The sequence below is a fragment of the Pan paniscus genome, chromosome 13, assembly GCF_029289425.2.
Source record: "Pan paniscus chromosome 13, NHGRI_mPanPan1-v2.0_pri, whole genome shotgun sequence".
In the NCBI taxonomy this organism is placed as follows: domain Eukaryota; kingdom Metazoa; phylum Chordata; class Mammalia; order Primates; family Hominidae; genus Pan; species Pan paniscus.
In genome coordinates, this window is record NC_073262.2 from 42,637,152 (window position 1) to 42,659,527 (window position 22,376).

Genomic DNA, 22,376 nt, shown 5'->3' on the forward strand with positions numbered 1-22,376 from the left:
ATCTTGTCTGGCTCTTCTTATGAATGGTCCTCCAGCCCGGACTCCCCAAGAGCCATGCTAGCCTCACCCAGCTTTTCCCTCTCCCCTCTCAGAAATTCAGGCTTAAGAGGAAGCTCTTCACCAGGGATCCGGAGCTACCATTCACCATCCCCTAGGGCTTCACCACACTCACCTCTGTCATCAGCAGAATCCCACAAGCTCCCATTTCCCTTTCTTCACCATGATGGGCAATCAATGAAGCCATTGGGCTCTCCAGTGTCCTCCTCTGGGGATTCTTTAGAGTCACCACGTTCGTCAATAATATACCACGTGTTCTTACTGCCATCACCCAGCAGCTCACCCCCAGCTCTCGGGGAGTCTCCCGTGTCTCCCAGCTACTCTCCAAACAACCCCAGATTTCATCTGGCATCAGCCCCCCACACCCAGGAATCGCCTACAAACTCACGAGCCTCATGGTGCTCCTCCCCTATGTCTTTCATCTCTTCCCCCCAGGCCTCAGGGACTCTCCTGTGTCTCCCAGTTACTCTCCAGCCATCCAGAGGTTTCTGCGGGAGTCAGCCCCATGCACCCAGGAGTCCCCCAGAGACTCACAAGTCTCGGGAGAATATGAGCAGTCCCCCAGCCCTGACTCCTCAAGATTCATACCTGTCTCACCCAGCTTCTCCCTCTCCCCTCCCAGAAACTCAGACCCAAGAGGCAGCTCCTCACCAGGGATGTGGAAGTACTCTACATCATCCCGCAGGGCTTCACCACTCTCACATCCCTCATCAACAGAATTTCATAACTTTACATTTCCCTTTCCTAGCCAAGCAGGACAATCACTCATGTCATTGTGCTCTCCTGTGTCCTCCTCTGGAGATTCTTCACAGTCACCTCATTCATGAATAATATACCACATGTTCTTACTGCCATCATCCAGCAGCTCACCCCCAGCCATCAATGACTCTCCTGTCTGTCCCAGCTACTCTCCAACTATGCCCAGATTTCAGCGGGAGTCGGTCTCTCACACCCCAGAAACACCTACAAACTCACAGACCTCAGTGAGACCCTCACCAGTCTCTCTCACCTCTTCACCCCCACCACTTATGGACGCTCCTGTCTGTCCCAGCTACTCTCCAACCACACCCACATTTCAGCAGGAAGAGGTCTTGGGGCCGAAACGATCTATTCTGTAACTTTAAATGGGTAAGAAGCCTGGCTGGCTGATGTGGAGCCGGGTGTGGAATGTGAGTGCTTCGTAGGCTACTTTTGGTAAGCAGAACTGGCACGGTGGGGTGAACCAAATGCCAGGTTAAGATGCCCAATGCCAATGCTCATCAGACCCCAGAAAAGGTGTTGGTTGATATAGACAGCAGGACGGTGGCCATGGAAGTTGGAATCCACTAAGGAGTGTAACAACTCAGCTGCCGAATCAACTACTCCTGAGAATGGATGGAGCTGGAGCGTTGGGCCCATACCCGGCCGTTGCCAGCAGTTGAGAGTGGACGGGAGCAGCAGGGGCAGTACACCCGTGTGAGTGCAGTGGGGGTCCTCCCGTCCCCTCCTCCCCCCTCCCCTGCAGCCCCACGGAGTCTACGCCAGGAGGAGTAGGAGGGCCGCTGCGGTAAGCTTTGAAGCCTAGGGTGTGGGCCCAGGTGGATCGGCCACAGGTGCAGATCTTGGTGGTAGTAGCAAATTTTCAAATGAGAACTTTGAAGGCCAAAGTGGAGAAGGGTTCCATGTGAACAGCAGTTGAACATGGGTCCCAGGTGAACAGCAGTTGAACATGGTTCATTTGGTCCTGAGAGATGGGTGAGTGCCATTCCGAAGGGATGGGTGATGTCCTCTGTTGCCCTCAGCTGATTGAAAGGGAGTTGGGTTCAGATCCCTGAATCCAGAATGGCAGAGATGGGCACCATGAGGCGTCCAGTGCGGTAATGTGACTGACCCTGGAGAAGAATGTGGGAGCCCTGGGGAGGGTTCTCTTTTCTTTGTGAAGGGCAGGGTGCCCTGGAATGGGTTCGCCCCGAGAGAGGGGACTGTACCTTGGAAAGCATCGTGGTTCTGGTGGCATCTGGTGAGCTCTGGCTGGCCCTTGAAAATCCAGGGTAGACGGTGTAAGTCTCACGCAGGGCCATACCCATGTCTGCAGCAGGTCTCTGAGATGAGCAGACTCTGGCATGTTGGAACAATGTAGGTAAGGGAAGTCCGCAAGCTGGATCCGTAACTTCGGGATAAGTATTGGCTGTAAGGGCTGGGTCGGTTGGGCTGGGTGCGTGCCGCCACTCGATGAGGCCCCGCTGCCCCCCCAAGACCCAGGAATGCCTGTTGTGGCCCTCCCCTGCCCCAACCCGTGTGCTGCTCACTCCCTCCCCTGCCCCCTCTCTCCCTGTCCTCCCCCTCTATGGAGGTAGCTTGTGGGGGTGGAGGGGTGGCAGTGGCCATACAGCCCCAGTGGCAGGGCATGATCTCCCGTGAGGGGGGGCTGGTGGTGGTGGTGACTCTGGACACAAGCTGGGCCCTTCCCATGGATTGCCCCAGTTGTGGCCACCCATGGGGAGCCCAGTGGGTGCTGGTGTGTCCTGTCTCGCTCCGCGCTGTCATGCGTGTTGGCGTGGGCAGGGAGTGATTGGGTCAGTGGGTGGCAGGCGGGGTGGTTCATTCCCCCACCTCCCCCGCAGCCCCATCTGTCTCCTGTCCCCCCCTCCGTGGAGGTGGCGGGCCGCGGGCTGGTCCCCGCCACAGGGGCCACGGTTCCGTGCAGCACCTCGGCCGGTGCTTAGCAGCCGACTTATAGAACTGGTGTGCACCAGGGAAATCCAACTGTTTAAACAAAGCATCGCGAAGGCCCTCGGGGGGTGTTGCGAAGTGATTTCTGCCCAGTGCTCTGAATGTCAAAATGAAGAAATTCAATGAAGTATGGGTAAATGGCGGAAGTAACTATGGCTCTCTTAAGGTAGCCAAATGCCTCGTCATCTAACTAGTGACGTGCGTGAATGGATGAATGAGATTCCCACTGTCCCTACCTACTTACTATCCAGTGAAACCACAGCCAAGGGTATGGGGTTGGTGGAATCAGTGGGGAAAGAAGAACCTGTTGAGCTTGACTGTAGTCTGGCATGGTGAAGAGACATGAGAGGTGTAGAATAAGTGGGAGGTCCACAGTGCCCCCCTATCCCCGTGAGGGGGTGGGGTGGGGTCCTGTGGGCTGCCCATGGAATACTACTACTCTGATCGTTTTTTCACTGACCTGGTGAGGCAGGGGGTGAGCCCCGAGGGGCCCTCCCTTCTGGCGCCAAGTGCCCAGCTGCACGCCAGCTGGGTGTTGACCCGTCCCGAGGACAGTGCCAGGTGGGGAGTTTGGGATGGTACACCTGTCAAACGGTAATGCAGGTGTCCTAAGGAGAGCTCAGGGAGGACAGAAACCTCTTGTGAAGCAGAAGGGCAAAAGCTCGCTTGATCGTGATTTTCAGTGCGAATACAGACTGAAAGCTGGGCTTTGACGATCATTCTGATGTTTTTAAGCAGGAGGTATCAGGAAGTTACCACAGGGGATAACTGGCTCGTTGCGGCCAAGCATTCATAGGGATGTTGTTTTTTGATCCTGTGATGTTGGTTCTTCCTATCATTGTGAAGTAGAATTCACCAAGCATTGGATTGTTCACCCACTAATAGGGCATGTGAGCTGGATTTAGATCGTAGTGAGACAGGTTAGTTTTACCCTCCGTGATGTGTGTTGTTGCCATGGTAATCCTGCTCAGCATGAGAGGAACCGCAAGTTCAGACATGTGCTTCGTTGAGGAGCCAATGGAGTGAAGCTACGGTCTGTTGGATTGTGACTGAACGCCTCTAAGTCAGAATCCTGCCCAGGCAGAAGGATACAGCAGCGCCGTGGAGCCTTGGTTGGCCTTGGCTAGTCGGTTCCCCACCCCCGCTGGTGGGCTGCCTCGCCCTTGGTGGGGTGTGCCCCACCATGTGCCAGGACTGGGTCCGGTGCAGAGTGCCCTTCCTCCTGGGAAGGGTGTGGCTGGAAAGGTGGCCTCCTTGCCCGTTATGCAACACACGTTCGTGGGGAACCTGGTGCTAAACCATTTGTAGACAACCTGCTTCTGGGTCAGAATTTGGCCACACATGGCCAACCTCCACTTGTGGCTGCTCCTCGGTCGGGTCTCTGGGGTCGACCAGCTGCTGCCTGAGGGTGTGAAACAGCTGGCAGCTCGCCATGTCCCAGGTCGACCGGCAGGCTTTCTGGACCGAGAGGTGTGCAGGAGTGCCTGTTGGGATGAGCTGGATCTGGAGCGTCCGCATCTCGGTCGGAACCTCCAGGGTCGATCAGCTGCTGCCAGTGAGCTCCGGACTTAGCCGGCGGCTCCCTGTGTCCCAGATTGACCAGCAGGCGGCCAGTGGCGGTCCCACTGGATGGTGCAGTGCACCCATGTGAGGGCACCTATCCCCGTTCACGTGCGGGTGGCCCTCACCAGCCTCAGCCTTTGGTGGAGCTGGGACCACGTGGAACTCCCTCTCCTACATTTTTTCAGCCCCACTTTGTTTGCTTCCGCCGTACTTTTAAGAGGGAGTCACTGTTGCCGTCAGTCAGTAATACTTCCTCCTTTTGTTTTTTTGGTTTTGTCTTGTGTTTTTTTTTTTTTTTCCTTTCTTTCTTTCCTTTTTCTGGGGATGGAGTCTCGCTCTGACGCCCAGGCTGGAGCTGGAGCTGGAGTGCAGTGGTGCCTTCTCTTCTCACTGCTGCCGCTGCCTCTGCCTCCAGGGTTCAAGCGAACAGCAATTTTTGTATTTTGAGTAAAGATGGAATTTCACCATATTGGCCAGGCTGGTCTCGAACTCCTGACCTTCCACCCGCCTCGGCCTCCCAAAGAGTGCTGGGAGTACAGGCGTGAGCCACCAAGCTCGGCCAATTCCTTTTTTTCTTCAATCTTATTTTCTGCACGCTGTTGTGTATAAACATACATTTATATATATATATATACACACACACATACACACATACATACATACACACACATAAATATGTAGTGATAAAACTATATAGATTTTCCATAATTAATACTTGTTTATATTATAAATGTTAATTTTAATGTATGAATATGTATTAAATGAAAACCCATTTCATTTACATATACATGTGTATGTATATCCTTCCTTCCTTCCTTCCTTCTTTCATTTATTATTTTTTATTTTCGCTTATTTTCTTTCCTTTTTGGGCCTGCCTGGTCTTCTCACTCTGGGCCCTGGTGACAGCCTCCCAAGTAGCTGGGACTACAGGGATCTCTTAAGCCCGGGAGGCAGAGGCTAACGTGGGCTGTGATCGCGCACCTCCACTCCAGCTTACGTGAGGTGGGGTGAGGTGGGGTGAGGAGGAGTGGGGTGGGGTGGGGAGAAAACAATTGATTGTGATCTTAATTACCTTTTAGCTTTATTCATACCCTCTTATTTGCTTGTTTATTGTCATGGGTTATTATATGTCATTGTCATGTTCATCATTTGCTTGCTTGCTTGCTTATTTCCTTCCTTCCTTCCTTCCTTCCTTCCTTCCTTCCTTCCTTCCTTCCTTCTTTCCTTCTTTCCTTCTTTCCTTCCTTTACTGGCAGGGTCTTCCTCTGTCTCTGTCACCCAGGATCACCCCAGCCTCAACGCTTTGGACCAACCAAGCGGTTGTCCTGCCTCTGATCTCTCACATCCCCATTACTTGGGACTACAGGCATGCACCACAACACCGGTTGACTTTTATGTTGTTTCTCATGTTTTCCGTAGGTAGGTAGGTATGTAGGTATGTATGTATGTATATATGTGAGTGAGATGGGGTTTGGGGTTCTATCATCTTGCCCAGGCTGGTCTCGATCTCCTGTTCTCAAGCAATCCACCTGCCTGCCTCGGCCGCCCACACTGCTGCTATTACAGGCGTGAGACACTGCACCTGGCTCATTCTATATTTGCCTGCCTGCCTGCCTGCCTATCAATCATCTTGTTTTTAGTACGGATGCACTCTCGCTTTGTTGTCCATGCTCTGTCACACATAATCTCTTTTTAAACTTCTATGATTATTATTATTGCAGGTGTCATCTCACATGTCGAGGTGATGTCAAACTTTAAGGCTCCAGCGATCCTCCCACATCGGCCTCCCAGAGTGCTGTGACGACACTCTTGGGCACAGTATGCTCAGGTCATATTTCTCATGTGTCGGTTCTTTCCGTTTTTAGTACAGGGACTGGAAAGGAAATTTTGAAATGCATCTCACCAATCTGCCTTTTCTTTCTTTCTTTCTTTTTTTTCTTTAGACGGAGTTTCACTCTTGACGCCCAGGGTGGAGTACAATGGCACGATCTCGGCTCACTGCAACCTCTGCCTCCCAGGTTCAAGTGATTCTCCAGCCTCAGCCTTCCCAAGTAGCTGGAATGACAACAATGTGCCATCATGCCTGGCTAATTTTTCTATTTTTAGTACAGATGGGGTTTCTCCATCTTGGTCAGGCTGGTCTTGAACTTCTGACCATTGGAGAATTTTAACTTTCTTGGTGGTTGTTTTTCTTTTTTTTTTCTTTTCTTTTCTTTCTTTCCTTCTCCTCCCCCCCACCCCCACCCCCAGCCTCCCATGTCCTCCTCCTCCTCCTTTTTCATTTCCTTTAGCTGGGCTCTCTTACTTGTGTTGCTCGGTTGCTCATGCTGGTCTCAAACTCCTGGCCTTGACACTTCTCCTGTCACATCCACTGTCTGGTTGTTGAAATGAGCATCTCTTGTAAAATGGAAAAGATGAAAAAAATAAAGAGAGAAAAAGCACGGAGTGAATGTTTCTCTTGCCGTCTCCCAGGGTGTACCTTGGACCTAAAAAGACAGAGGGAGCTTGGCTGAGTGGGTTTTCAGGGCTAAATCCTCCTGAGGGCCTCCTTCCCTCTCCCCCTTGTCCTCGCTTCTCCCCCAGCCAAGGCTCCCACCACGGCCATGGCATTTTCCATAGGAGAGGTATGGGAGAGGACTGACGCGGCTTCCAGATCTATATCCTGCCAGACGTCTCTGCCTCAGCGTCCCCCACTGGCCACCTGCCACCTTTCAGGGAGCTCTGAGGCGGATGCCCCCATCACGTCCCGCTACCCTCCCACAGCTGGCCTTTGCCAGGCAACGGCAGGGGAAGCGCGTTGACGCTGCTTTCGAATCCTCCGGCAAAGACTTCCACCAGTTGCCCCGCGTGGGCCGGATGGGATGAGACTGGACCACCCCGGACCGTGCTGTTCTTGGGGGTGGGTTGAGGTACAGGGTGAACTGGCAGCCCCAGCATTGTAAATGGTGCGCAGGTATGGAAATGTCACATAGGATGCCCTCCTTCCCATCAGGCTGACTTCAGCTTACTCAGGCCTGAAGACAACTTCACATCAGAACCTCTTTTCTTCCCTTTCTCCACCACACACATGAGATGCATGAGAGGGAGAAACAGCTCAATAGATACTGCTGACCTTCATTTGTGGAATCCTCAGTCATCTACAGACAGACAGGTGACTAGACAAGGACCCAAATCAAACACCATTTCCAGGTCCTCATGGTGGGATTGGTCTCTCTCTATCTCTCTCCTACACACACACACACACACACACACACACACACACAATTTCCACATCTAGTTCACAAACCACACTCACTCTTTTCACAGTACGCAGGCTGAGTAAAACCCACCCCACCCTCCACCCATCGGCTGATGAAACCCCTTCTCTACAATTTATTAAAAAGATTATCTGGGCTGGGCACTGTAGCTCACGCCTGTCATTCCAGCACTTTGGGAGGCCGAGGCGGGTGGATCACTTGAGGCCAGGAGTTCAAGACCAGGCTGGCCAACATGGCGAAACCCCGTCTCTCTGAAAAATAAAACAATTAGCCAGGCCTGGTGGCGTGGGCTTGTAATCCCAACTGCTCAGGAGACTGGGATGGGCGAGTTGCTCCAACCAGGGAGGCTGAGGTTGCAATGAGCTGAGATCATGCCAGGGCAATCCAGCCTGGATGACAGAGCGAGACCCTGTCCCAATAGAATCTTAATATCATTATAAGATGAGTTGCGTGTGGTGATGGCCGCCTGTAGTCACAGCTACTCGGGAGGTTGAGATAAGGAGAAGATCACTTGTGGCCCCACAGGTCGAGGCTTCAGTAAGCCGTGACCCACTGTATCCTGGGCCATCACCAGTCAAGGAGATATGCCCCCTCCCCGTTTTCTTTTTTTCTCTTCCCTTCTCTTTTCTTCTTTTTTCTTCTCTTTTCTTGTTTCTTTCTTTCTTTCTTTCTTTCTTTCTTTCGTTCGTTTCTTTGTTTCTTTGTTTCTTTCTTCTTTCTTTCTCTTTCTTTTTTCTTTCTCTCTTTCTTTTTTCTTTCTCTCTTTCTTTTTTCTTTCTTTCTTTCTTTCCTTCTTTCTTCTTTCCTGCCTTACTGCCGTTCTGCTTTTCTTCTTTCCTCACTTCCTCCCTTCCTTCTTTCCTCCTGCCTTGGCCTGCCAAAGTGCTGGGATGACTGGCGTGAGGCACCGTGCCTGCTTGGCCTAAAGAGACACCCTTTGAAAGTAAGACACAGAGAGCGCCTTCCAGTGATCTGATTGACTGATTTAGACACAACATCTCACTCTGTCACCCCGGCAGTGGTGCCATCGTAACTCACTCACTGCAGCGTGGATGCTCCTGGACTCCAGCGATCCTTCCACCTCAGCCTCCAGAGTACAGTACCTGGAACAACAGGCATGCGCCACTGTGCCCAGACCATTTATATTTTATTTTATTTTCCTGAGACAGAGTATCTCTCTCGTTGCCTAGACTGCAGTGCAGTGGCGCGATCTTGGCTCACCGCAACCTCAGCCTCCCGGGTTCAAGCGATTCTCCTGCATCAGCCTCCCGAGTAGCTGGGATTGCAGGCATGCGCCACCACGTCTGGCTGATGTTGTATTTTTAGTGGAGACCGGGCTTCTCCATGTTGGTCAGGCTGGTCTCTAACTCCCGACCTCAGATGATTCGCCCTCCCCGGCCTCCCGAAGTGCTGGGATGGCAGGCGTGAGCCACTGCGCCCGGCCTTCATTTTTAAATGTTTTTCCACAGACAGGGTCTCATCATTTTGTTGCAACCCTCCTGACCCGGCGTCTCAAAGTGCTGGCGTGACGGGCGTGAGCCACTACGCCTGGACTCCGGAGAATGATTCACGACCACTACCGCTGTACTGATTCGTTCTTTCTTATTTATTGATGAATTATTTTCTTATTTATATTTGTTTATTTATTTTCAGACCGAGTCTTGCTCTGGGCGAGGCGAGGGGAGGCGCATCGCTTTGGAAGCCACGGCACCGCCTTGTAAAGCCCCATTCATAAGCACAAAGCCCTATTCCCTTCCTGGAGTTGGAGCTGATGCCTTCCATAGCCTTGGGCTTCTCTCCATTCAGAAGCTTTGACAGGGGCAACCCCACCCAGAGGCTGGCTGAGGCTGAGGATTACGGGGTGTGATGGGGCTGGAAAGTGGGTCCCCTATTTTTGATAGCTCAGCCAAGACATCCCCCGACCCCCATCGCTTGCTCACCCTTTGAGATCCCCCGCCTCCACCGCCTTGGAGGCTCACCTGTTACTTTAATTTCTGTCTTTCTCCCTTTCTTGCGTTTGAGGAGGGGGTGCAGGAATGAGGGTGTGTGTGGGAAGGGGGTGAGGGGTGGGGACGGAGGGGAGCGTCCTAAGGGTCGATTTAGTGTCATGCCTCTTTCACCGCCACCACTGAAGATGAAAGCAACAATCAGCTAAATACCGCGTGTTCTCATCTATAAGTGGGAACTTATAGATGAGAGTTCTTGCATGGGCAGAACTAGGGGGACAAGAGACGCGAGAGCCTACTTGAGGGAGGAGTGGAAGGAGAGACAGCTTCAGGGAAAAACAAAACACGAAAACTGTCGGACACAGCGCTGAGTATCCGCGTGATGAAATCATGTGCACACTGAACCCCCCCGTCAGAAGTTTACTTATGTAACAATCTTGCACATGTATGCTTGAACAAGAAATAAAAGTTGGGGGGGGGAGGAGGGGAGAGAGAGAGAGAGAGAAGTAAAATGAAACACCACCTCCTTGACCTGAGTCAGGGGGTTTCTGGCCTTTTGGGGGAAAGTTCAGCGACAATGCAATATTTGGGTCTGTTTTTTTGTTTTCTTCTTCTTTTCTTTTTTTTGGACTGAGTCTCTCTCGCTCTGTCACCCAGGCTGCGGTGCAGTGGCGCTCTCTCGACTCACGGAAACCACTGCTTCCTGGGTTCCAGTGATTCTTCTTCAGTAGCTGGGATTACGGGCGCACACCACCACAGCCGGCTAATATTTCTATTTTTAGTAGAGACGGGGTTTCTCCATGTTGGCCACACTGGTATCAAACCCTTGACCTCAAGTGACCCGCCCTCCTGGGCCTCCCAAAGTGCTGGGACGACAGGCCTGAACCACCGGGATTTCAGCCTTTAAAAGCACGGGCCCTGCCACCTTTCCCTGTGGCCCTTACGCTCAGAATGACGTGTCCTCCCTGCCATAGGTTGACTCCTTGAGTCCCCTATGCCATTGCACTCTAGCCTGGGCAGCAAGAGCGAAACTCCGTCCCCCCACCTTCCCGCGCAAAAAATAAATAAATAAATAAATAAAATCTCTAGGTGTGTTCCCAAGAGTGATTTCTAAGAAATGGCACTGTACACTGAACGCAGTGGCTCACGTCTGTCATCCCGAGGTCAGGAGTTGGAGACCAGCCTCGCCAACATTGTGAAACCCCGTCTCTACTGAAAATACGAAACTGAGTCAGGCATGGTGGGGCAGGCACCTGTAATCCCAGCTACACGGGAGGCTGTGGCAGAAGAATCGCTTGAACTTGGCAGGCGGAGGTTGCAGTGACCCAAGGTTGCGCCACTGCACTACAGCCTGGGCGACAGAGTGAGACTCAGTCTCCAAATAAATAAATAAATAAATAAATAAATGAAAGAAAGAAAAAAAGAAAAGAAAGAGAAAATAAAAGAAAAGGCACAGTATCGCTACTGGGCTAGGACCTTCTCTCTTTCTATCTGTTTCTCTCTGTCTCTCTCTGTTCGTCTCTGTCTTTCTCTCTGTGTCTCTTTCTCTGTCTGTCTGTCTCTTTCTTTCTCTCGGTCTCTGTCTCTCTGTCTCTCTCTCTCTGCCTCTCTCACTGTGTCTGTCTTCTGCCTTACTCACTTTCTCTGCCCGTCTGTCTCTCTCTCTCCCTCCCTGTCTGTTTCTCTGTGTCTCTGTTTTTCTCTGTCTGTCTCTTTCTCTGTCTGCTTCTCTCTTTATTTTTCTGTGTCTCTGTCTGTCTCTCTCTCTCTCTGTCTCTTGCTCTCTGTGCCTATCTTCTGTCTTACTGTCTTTCTCTGCCTGTCTCTCTCTGTCTCTCCCTCCCTTTCTGTTTCTCTCTCTCTCTCTCACTCTCTCTCTGTCTGTTTCTCTCTGTCTCTCTCTTTCTCTGTTTCTCAGTGTCTCTCTCTGTCCATCTCTGTCTTTCTCTGTCTGTCTCTTTCTGTCTCTGTCTCTCTGTCTCTCTGCCTGTCTCTCTCACTATGTCTGTCTTCTGTCTTACTCTCCTCTGCCTGTCCATCTGCCTCTCTCTCTCCTTTCCTTTCTGTTTCTCTCTGTTTCTCTTTCTGTTTCCTGTTTCTCTCTCTGTCTGTCTGTCTCTCTGTCTCTTTCTCTGTCTGTCTCTCTCTCTCTCTCTGCCTGTCTCACTGTGTCTGACTTCTGTCTCTCTCTTTCTCTCTCTCTCTGCCTGTCTCACTGTGTCTGTCTTCTGTCTTACTCTCTTTCTCTGCCCATCTGTCTGTCTCTCTCTGTCTGTTTCTCTCTGTCTCTCTCTGTCCATCTCTGTTTTTCTCTGTCTGTGTCTTTCTCTGTCTGTCTGCCTCTCTCTTTTTCTGTGTCTCTCTGTCTGTCTCTCTCTCTCTCTCTCTGTGCCTATCTTCTGTCTTACTCTCTTTCTCTGCCTGTCTGTCTCTCTCTCTGTCTCTTCCTCTCTTTCTGTTTGTCTCTCTTTCTCTCACTCCCTCTGTCTGTTTCTCTCTGTCTCTCTCTGTCCATCTCTTTCTCTCTGTCTCTCTCTCTCTCTCTGCCTGTCTCTCTCACTGTGTCTGTCTTCTGTCTTACTCTCCTTCTCTGCCTGTCTGTCTGTCTCTCTCTCCCTGCCTTTCTGTTTCTCTCTCTTTCTGTCTCTCTCTCTTTCTGTTTCTCTCTGTCTCTCTCTGTCCATCTCTGTCTTTCTCTGTCTCTCTCTCTTTCTTTCTCTCTGTCTCTCTCTGTCTCTCTCTCTCTGCCTGTCTCTCTCACTGTGTCTGTCTTCTGTCTTACTCTCCTTCTCTGCCTGTCCATCTGTCTGTTTGTCTCTCTCTCTCCCTCCCTTTCTGTTTCTCTCTCTCTCTTTCTGTCTGTTTCTCTCTTTCTCTGTCTGTCTGTCTCTTTCTCTGTCTGTCTCTTTCTTTATCTCTGTCTCTGTCTCTCTCTCTGCCTGTCTCACTGTGTCTGTCTTCTCTCTTATTCTCCTTCTCTGCCTGTCTCTCTCTCTCTCTCTTCCTGTCTGTTTCTCTCTCTTTGTGTTTCTTTCTCTCTGTGTCTGTCTCTGTCTGTCTCTCTCTTTCTTTTTCTCTGTCTCTCTGTCACTCTCTCTCTCTGTGCCTGTCTCTCTGTCTGCGCCTGTCTTCTGTTTTACTCTCTTTCTCTGTCTGTCTCCCTCCCTCCCTCTCTGTTTCTCTCTGTCTCTGCCTCTCTCTCTTTCTGTTTCTGTCTGTCTCTCTTTGTCCATGTCTGTCTCTCTCTGTCTCTTTCTCTGTCTGTCTCTCCCTTTCTTTCTCTGTCTGTCTCTCTGTCTCTCTCACTGTGTCTGTCTTCTGTCTTACTCTCTTTCTCTGCCTATCTGTCAGTCTCTCTCTCTCTGTCTGTCCCCCTCCCTTTCTGTTTCTCTCTCTCTGTCTCTCTTTCTCTTTGTCTCTCTCTGTCCGTCTCTTTCTCTCTCTTTCTTTGTCTTTCTCTCTGTCTCTGTCTCTCTCTCTCTGCCTGTCTCTCTCACTGTGTCTCTCTTCTGTGTTACTCTCTTTGTTTATCTGTCTCTCTCTCCCTCCCTGCCTTTCTGTTTCTCTCTCTCTGTCTCTCTCAATTTCTGTCTGTTTCTCTCTGTCTCTCTTTATCTCTGTTTCTCTCTGTCTCTCTCTGTCTGTCTCTGTCTTTCTCTGTCTGTCTGTCTCTCTCTTTCTTTTTCTGTGGCACGATCTCGGCTCACTGCAACCTCCACCTCCCAGATTCATGCCATTCTCCTGCCTCAGCCTCCCGAGTAGCTGGGACTACAGGCACCCGCCACCACGCCTGGCTATATTTTTTGTATTTTTAGTATAGACGGGGTTTCACCGTGTTAGCCAGGATGGTCTTGATCTCCTGACCTCGTGATCCGCCCGCCTCGGCCTCCCAAAGTGCTGGGATGACAAGCATGAGCCATCGTGCCCAGCCTGTCTCTCTCTTTCTTTTTCTCTGTCTGTCTGTCTCTCTCTCTGTGCCTGTCTCTCTGTCTGTGCCTATCTTCTGTCTTACTCTCTTTCTCTGCCTGTCTGTCTCCCTCTCTCTGTCTGTCTCCCTCCCTCCCTGTCTGTCTGCTTCTGTCTCTGTCTCTCTCTCTTTCTGTTTCTGTCTGTCTCTCTCTGTCCATCTCTGCTTTCTCTCTCTGTCTCTTTCTCTGTCTGTCTCTCCCTCTGTCTCTCTCTGCCTGTCTCTCTCACTGTATCTGTCTTCTGTCTTACTCTCTTTCTCTGCCTATCTGTCTGTCAGTCTCTCTGTCTCTGTCTGTCTCTCTCCCTCCCTTTCTGTTTCTCTCTCTCTCTTTCTGTTTCTGTCTCTCTCTGTCCGTCTCTGTCTTTCTCTCTCTTTGTCTTTGTCTCTGTCTCTCTTTCTCTGCCTGTCTCTCTCACTGTGTCTTCTGTCTTACTCTTCTTCTCTGCCTGTCTCTCTCCCTCCATGTCTCTCTCTCTCTCACTCACTCTCCATCTCTCTCTGTCTGTTTCTCTCTATCTCTCTCTGTCCGTCTCTGTCTTTCTATGTCTGTCTCTTTCTGTGTCAGTCTGTCAGACACCTCATGACGGGGAGGGCTCTGCCCCTTCCACGAAAGTGAGAAGTGCATGCTTAGGTGCTTAGAGAGGCCGAGAAGAATCTAGACAGACGGGCCTTGCTGGGCTTCCCCACTCGGTGTATGATTTCGTGAGGTCGAGGCCGGGTCCCCACTTGGATGCAAGGGGCATTTTCAGACTTTTCTGTCTGTCACGTGTGGCGTCCGTACTTCTCATATTTCCTCGACTTAAAAGTAAACAGTTAAGGCCGGGCGTGGTGGCTCACATCTGTCATCCCAGCACTTTGGGACGCTGAGGTGGGTGGATCACCTGAGGTTGGGAGTTCGAGACCAACCTTGCCAACACAGCGAAACCCCGTCTCTACTAAAAATACAAAACTGAGTCAGGAGCAGTGGGGCAAGTGCCTGTAATGCCAGCTACTTGGGAGGCTGAGGCTGGAGAATTGCTTGAACCTGGGAGGCGGAGGCTGCAGTGAGCTGAGATCGCACCACTGCACTACAGCCCAGGCTGTAGAGTGAGACTCTGTCTATAAATAAATACATACATACATACATACATACATACATACATTCTTTTCCGTGCTGACTGACATTTGCAGGCATCGGTTGTCTTCGGGCATCACCTAGCGGCCACTGTTATTGAAAGTCGAGGTGACACGGAGGGAGGTCTCCCCGACTTCACCGAACCTGGGGCAACCGGTTTCTCTCTCTCCCTTCTGGAGGCCCCTCCCTCTCTCCCTCGTTGCCTAGGGAACCTCTGCCCTGGCGGGGGCCCTATTGTTCTTTGATCAGCGCTTTAGTTTTCTTTGCGTGTTGGTTTCTTTCGTGCGCATAGACTCTTCTACTTGGGATTTAGGAGGGGTCAATTTAATTTTCAAGTCGCCCCTCGGCTCCCCCCACTACCCACGTCCCTTTACCTTCATTTAGTGAGTCAGTTAGGTGGGTTCCCCCCAAACCCCCACCCCCCGCCTCCCAACACCCTGCTTGGAAACCTTCCGGAGCCACCCCGGTGTGCCTCCGTCTTCTCTCCCCTTCCCCCACCCCTTGCCGGCGATCTCATTCTTGCCAGGCTGACATTTGCATCGGTGGGCGTCAGGCCTCACTCAGTGGTCACCGTTTTTGAAGATGGGGGTGGCACGGTCCCACTTCCCCAGAGGCAGCTTGGGCCGATGGCATAGCCCTTGACCCGCGTGGGCAAGCGGGCGGGTCTGCAGTTGTGGGGTTTTCCCCCGCTTCCCTCCTCAGGCCTCCCTCCCTAGGAAAGCTTCACTCTGGCTGGGTCTCAATCACCTTTTATCATGATGTTTTACTTTCTCCTCCCTCCGGCCAACATAGTTTCACGATGGGAAGGGCGTCACAGCTCTAATCTGGGCCTTCTTAGCATTTGCCCAAAATAGAAACGGTTTCTGAAAACTAATACTTTGCTCACTTAAGATTTCCAGGGACGGTGCATTGGCCCGTGTTTGTTGGCTTGTTTTGTTTTGTTCGTGTTTTTCCTTTTTCGTATGTATTTCTTTTCAGGTGAAGTAGAAATCCGCAATTTTCAGGAAGACGTATATTTTCCCCAAGACACGTTAGCTGCTGTTTTCTCCTGTTAACTAGAGCTTTTGTGAATCTCTCAACGTGTAGTGAGAGCCGGTTGATGTTTACTAGACTTCAGAACATCTTATGTTCTAGAAATCCGTAAGCGAATGCTGCTGCTGCTCTTGCTGCTGCTGCTGCTCTTGTTGCTGTTGTTGTTGTTGTTTTCAAAGCACACCTCGCCACCGTTTACGGGATCAAAAGCGTTATAAAATATGTGTAATTATTTGCTGAGCACGCCCTTCCTGCTCCTCTCTCTGTCTCTCTGTCTCTGTCTCTCTCTTTCTCTGTTTTCTCTCTCACTCTCTCTGTTTTCTCTCTCACTCTCTCTGTCTCTCTCTCTGTCTGTCTATTTCTCTCTCTCTCTGCCTGTCTTTCTCACTCTGTGTGTCTTCTGTCTTACTCCCTTTCTCTGCCTGCCTGTCTCTCTCTCTATGACTGTCTGTCTCTCTCTATCTCTCCCTGTTTGTCTGTTTCTCTATGTCTCTGTCTCTCTCTCTGTTTCTCTCTGTCCCTCTCTCTGTTTCTCTCTGTCCATCTCTGTCTTTCTCTCTGTCTGTCTCTTTCTTTCTCTCTGTCTCTCTCTCTCTGTGTTTCTCTATCTCTGCCTGTCTCTCTCACTGTGTCTGTCTTCTGTCTTTCTCTGCCTGCCTGTCTCTCTTTCTCTCTCTCTGTCTCTCTCTCTTTGTTTCTCTCTGTCCGTCTCTGTCTTTCTCTGTCTGTCTCTTTGTCTGTCTGTCTGTATCTCTCTTTCTCTGTCTCGCTGTCTCTATCTCTCTCTCTGTCTCTCTCACTGTGTCTGTCTTCTGTCTTACTCTCTTTCTCTGCCTGTCTGTCGGCCTCTCTCTCTCTCTCCCTGTCTGTCTGTCTCTCTCTCCCTGTCTGTTTTTTTTCTCTCTCTCTTTGCCTGTATGTTTCTCTGTCTCTGTCTCTCTGTCTCTGTCTCTCTCTGCCTGTCTCTCTCTTTGTCTGTCTTCTGTCTTACTGTCTTTCTCTGCCTGTCTATCTCTCTCTCTCTCCTTGTCTGTTTCTCTCTCTCTCTGTCTCTGTCTGTCCCTCTCTCTTTCTGTCTGGTTCTCTCTCTCCCTCTGTCTGTCTCTTTCTCTCTGTCTCTTTCCCTCTGTCTGTCTCTTTCTTTCTCTGTGTCTCTCCATCTGTCTCTGTCTCTCTCTGTGTGTGTCTGCCATCTGTCTTACTCTCTTTCTCTGTCTGTCTGCCTGTCTGTCTGTCTCTGTCTGTCTCTCTCTCTCTCTTTCTGTTTCTCTCTGTCTCTGTCCATCTCTCTCTTTCTCTGTGTCTTTATCTGTCTGTCTGTCTCTCTCTTTCTGTCTTTCTCTCTTTGTGTATCTTTGTGTCTCTATCTCTGTCTCTCTCGCTCGCTCTCTGGCTCTCGCTGTCTCCCACCCTCTCTTTCTTTGCAAAATAAGTTCAAGTGCATCTAATCTAATCCATTACCACAGCCTGAATTCTTAACTTTAGACATCCCAGATTTGATCTCCCTACCGAACGCTGTACAGAACTGGTGAGTCAATTTCTGGACTTGGATACCTCATAGATACTACATATTAATAAAGATCCAGCCCTAAAATCTGGGGTTGCATCTCCCTCGACTGTCTCAAAAAATCATACCTCTGTTCACCTAGGATGCTGGGAGGGTTTTCTCAATGTGCATCTGCTCGTGTCCTTCATGACCTGTGACCGAGCCCTGTCTGTTCTGTCTCAAATATGTATCTGCAAACACTTCTCTCCATTTCCACAACTACCCACGGCCCATTGTGGAACCACTGGCTCTTTGAAAAAAAATCCCAGAAGTGGCTTTGGCTTTTTGACTAGAAGGTCTAAACCTGCTGAGAACTTCTCTGCCCAGTATTCTGTGTGAACAAAAGTGCCTCTGCTGGGAGCTGGGATCCTCCAGACCATGCTTGCTAGCGCTGGATGAGTCTCTGGAAGGACGCGCGGGACTCCGCAAAGCTGACTTGTCCCACCGAGATCAAATGGATACCTCTGCATTGGCCAGAGGCCTCCAACTTACATCACTGTGACCATCACCGTCAGCATCCTTGTGAGCCTGCCCAAGGCCCCAACTCCGGGGAGACTCTTGGGAGCCCGGCCTTCCTCGGCTAAAGTCCAAAGGGATGGTGACTTCCACCCACAAGGTCCCCAGTGAACTATGAAGATGTGGAGCGTAGGTCAGAGAGGGGACCAGGAGGGGAGACGTCTTGACAGGCGATGAGTTCCCTAGGCTCTGGCCACCCCACTCACGTCCCACGTCCCGGACACCAGCAGGACACCGCCGCTTTATCCCCTTCTCTGTCCATAGCCGCCCCCACCCCACCCCGCAACCCACGCACACACGCTGGAGGTTACAAAACCACACGGCGTGAATAGAGCCTGACGGAGCAAGAGCTCATTTCACGAGGCAGGGGGGTGGGTTGGGGTGGGGTGGGGGTTGGGGATCTGTAGAGAGCCCGATTCTCCCTCGTGGGTGGCTACAGGATACAAATGAATATCGCTTCTTGGGCGGAGGGGCTTCCTTAGGCCGTCACATTTGCCGGACTATCTTTCAAACCCTTCCTTGAGGCCACAAAATAGATTCCACCCCACCCCTCGACGTTTCCCCTGGTGCTGGATGTATCCTGTCAAGAGACCTGAGCCTGACACGTTGAGTTAAACACCTTAACATCTTTATTGGCTTTGTGTGTTTGTTTGTTTCTGAGAGGGAGTCTTGCTCTGTCCCTCGCCCCGGCTGGAGTGCAGTGGCGTGATCTCAGCTCACTGCAACCTCTACCTCCTGGGTTCGAGCGATTCTCCTGCCTCAGCGCCACCAAGCCTGGCTCATTTTTTTATTTTTAGTAGACACGGGGTTTGACCCTGTTTCATTGGTTTTCACTGGAGATTCTAGATTCAAGTCACACCTCATTGTGTGCCACATAATGACTTCTTTTTTTTTTCTTTTTTTTTTTTAAAGCACAATATATCTGCTTTATTTGAGTGGCTTTGTATATGGTTATAATTGTGTTATAGATGAAGAAAAGGTATTAAACACGGTGCTAATGATAGTGAAAGTGAAAACAAAGAAAGGCTATCTATTTTGTAGTTATAATAAAGTTGCTCAGTATTTAGAGTTACCGAAATACATCAGCATTTAAACTCCTCCTAGTAAAAGCTTGCTAATCTGAATAATCCTCCTTTAAACACAATTTTTGATATGGTTAAGGTTTTTAAGAATGCGACTCCTGCAGAATAGCTGAACAGACAATACACAATTGAAAAAGAACAACACAAGGATCAACCAGACTTGGGAAAAAATCAAAAACAACACAAGTCTTATGAAGAACTGAGTTCTTAAAATATTACGGATAACATAGCTATTGGAAGAGAAGGCAGTATTGGTAAGTTGATTGTTACATTTGTCAGCAGAAGCTAGCACTATTTTTTTGGCAATCTTTCAGGCACTGCAACTACTACTGCAAAATGAGATATAATCCATTGAACAACATATTCACAAATCAAAAAATGTTTTAGTAATATAATGCTTCAGATTTAGAAGCAAATCAAGGGTTAAAACTCAGCTGCTATAATAACCCCAAAGATAACTGTATCTGACAAAAAAGCTTCCACAGAGTTATGACTTCAGAACTGTAGTTTCTCTTGATATTCATTTATTTATTTATTTATTTATTTTTATTTTTTCTTGAGACGGCGTCTTGCTCTGTCGCCCAAGCTGGAGTGCAATGGCGTAGTCTTGGCTCACTGCAACCTCCACTTCCCAGGTTCAAGCGATTCTCCTGCCTCAGTCTCCTGAGTAGCTGGGACTACAGGCACCCGCCACCATGCCCAGCTACTTTTTATACTTTTAATAGAGACGGGGTTTCACCATGTTGGCCAGGATGGTCTCAATCTCTTGACCTTGTGACCCGCCCGCCTCAGCATCCCAAAGAGCTGGGATGACAGGCATGAGCCACCGTGCCTGGCCTTCTCTTGATATTTAAACGTTTAAGTCAGTCCAGAAAAATACAATACATGTCAACAGTAAGTATGGTGTTGAGGCGGAAGTAGGACCAAACATTTTCATATGTTATTCAGTTGATAACAATGTGACCTGGGTAGTAATTTCCTATGTGTCTACTTATACACAAGTACAAAAAAGTAAAACAGAGATACTGCTAAGTAAAAGGGTACACTAACTTCTTAATAGTAACTCAATAAACTAGAACACTGTCAAAAAGCAGCAACTAGTGAATTTTTTCAGTGTTTTTTTCTATTATCCAATAAGTGAATTATGCTATTCCTTTCCAATTTCCCAAGCACTTTTTGTCCCAATCACCATTTCTGTGTTCAAAGAAAAAGTAACAAATGAAGTAACAAAACTAAACAAGCAAACAAACAAACAAAACACAACTACAGTATCTGCAAAAGTTTGGTAGAAGACTGAAACTCTTGAGTATAAGGATCTGGTATTCTATTATCGTTAGTTAACTTAAGAGTTTGTTAAAGACACACATTTCATAAGAAAACATGTTAGTTTGAAGTTATTGACCAGTATGTACCATCCCTAAGTATTAGTAACCAAATTCATGACAATAAAGAGCTATCTAACAAGAAAAATTAGTGACTACCAGCACCATCAACAAGACTTTGTCTTTACATATCATTGCCACTTACCATGCATTATAATGTCTAGGATTGACTCTGACAGCATTTCAAAAACTAGCTAATGCTTTGTCCAATTCTTCAGTTAAGACAAACTCTCGCCCTAATAGAGTATAGGCATAAGCATAATTTGGATCCACTTGGATAGCTCTCTGGAAGAATGTAATTGCAATATCGTGTTCCCATTGCAGACTGAAACAGTTCCCTGCAGCACACCAGGCCTCTGGGAAATTTTTATCCACGTCTGTTAAGTCTTTTGACAGAACTGAAAGAGCAACATCTTTTTGAAGATGCCAAATTGTTGTAGAGTAGATTTCCATGCCTTCGACTCTATAATTCTCAATCCTTCTAACCTCTGAGAATATTCTTTCAGCTTGCATGTACTCTGAAAGTTCAAAATAGACCCTGGCACAGTACCCAACCAGTATTGTAGTGGTGAGAAGGTAAATGGCTCAAAATATTTATAGCTTCTTTGCAGTGGTATGAACACAAAGCCAAATAACCTTTTCCCCTTTCACGAAAAAGGCTCATCAAGCCTTCTGCTGCTGCTTTTTGTAGATTAAAAGCCTGAATCTGAGGTGTGATTGTGGATATTTTCCCTTCTGAAATGATGGAAGAGTCCAATTTTGTAATTTCCAGGCTATCATTTATGTTAGGTTGAGTTATTCCTCCTTTATTAGTTTTACTTTTTGTTTTTCTGTTTGGGATTTTAGGTGGAAACTTCATTTTTAATTTCTTCCTATTCTCCTTGGTTGTGGAACTGTCACTAGTAAAGAGTCGTGAACTTCAATGCAGCACATTTGGGGGAGATGCCATAGTGGGGCTCAATACCTGAGGTGTTGAACTTATTTATGGACCAGAACTTTGTGTTTGTGCAAGAATTGGAGTTACCTCTCGGCTATTTCCACCCTGTGAGAAGACAGACTTTGCTCCAGTTTGGCCGATTCTGGCAACAGACTTTTTTGAAGGGGATCCAGTGGATGGCACATCAATTTCAGAAGGTGTATTAGTGTAGTTTTGTAAATAGGATCCATCTCCAGGACTTGGGGTTTCTAATGGCAAAATCCCAAAACTTGGGGTTAATGGACTAAGAGATGCTGGTCCTCCTAATAAACTTCAACCAGTTTTTGGTTTATTTTGAACCTGTTTAGAAAATACGGAAGTTCCTGTTCCCAGTGGGAGAGTATCAGGTGAAATTACAGCTGAATCAATAGAAGACACTGGGGAATCTGTATTCAAGGAGTACTTTGAATTGGAAGATTCTAAATTCAATCTGTTTAATTCAGTTGAGTCCTGTGGTGTTTCCGTGAGAACGGTCTCAGGCTGTCTGTGACATAAACTATGATTAGGTACTTGTGCTGTGCAAGAGTTGGGCAGACAGTTGCTAAAGTTCTGTGAAGATGTGAATTTAAATGTTTGGTCAGGATCTGGCTTTTCACCTATTTCACATAATGATTCGAAGGGATACCAGAGGAAAGGATTTAAACTAAGGCTCTTTTGGTAACATTCTGATCCTTTGGCAAGCCAATCTGTCTTGCAATATACATGTACCAACAATGGAAGGGGAAAGCAAGCTCAATCACCAAACTCAGTAACAATATCATCATGGCTTTTCTGCTTATGAAACACTCCACCAGATAAGATTTGTTCCCCTTCTGCAAGCTTGCTAAGATCAACACAACATTTTGCAAGCAGGTATTTGCATTGTGGTGTAGGACAACTGTGTCCTTTCAAGAGTCTATATGCTTTATAGGCCTTTCCTGGGCGGTAAGAACAGGTCGCCTGTAAAAACAAGGCTTCTTCTGAGTGTACTTCTGCATAAAGGCGTTCTGCGAGGAAAACCCCATCTCAGTAAGCATAGTGGTTTAGTGCTTGCCATATAGCAGCCTGGACAGGTTCCTGCAGCACCGTCATCCTCTAGGCTCAGACCCACTTTCTGCAGTGCCTCAGGCACCCACCACCACCCCACCCACCCCCCTCCCCCCCAGTAGCGGCTCCGGCCTTGCCAGCCTCAGCTCATTTAAACTCACGAGTTTTGTAGGTTGCCTGTTCACTCTGATGGTAGT

At 48.9% G+C, this 22,376-nt stretch overlaps 1 long non-coding RNA gene and 2 pseudogenes across 1 annotated transcript in view; all 3 read right to left on the reverse strand.

Moving 5' to 3' along the window:
• Positions 1-22,376, reverse strand: part of ZNF285CP (zinc finger protein 285) — a 355,913-nt gene that overhangs the window by 56,372 nt on the left and 277,165 nt on the right. The gene's annotated exons all lie outside the window — the stretch shown is intronic.
• Positions 20,319-21,036, reverse strand: LOC129397255 (cell division cycle protein 27 homolog; annotated as a pseudogene).
• LOC130541274 (cell division cycle protein 27 homolog) lies at positions 21,160-22,224 on the reverse strand (annotated as a pseudogene).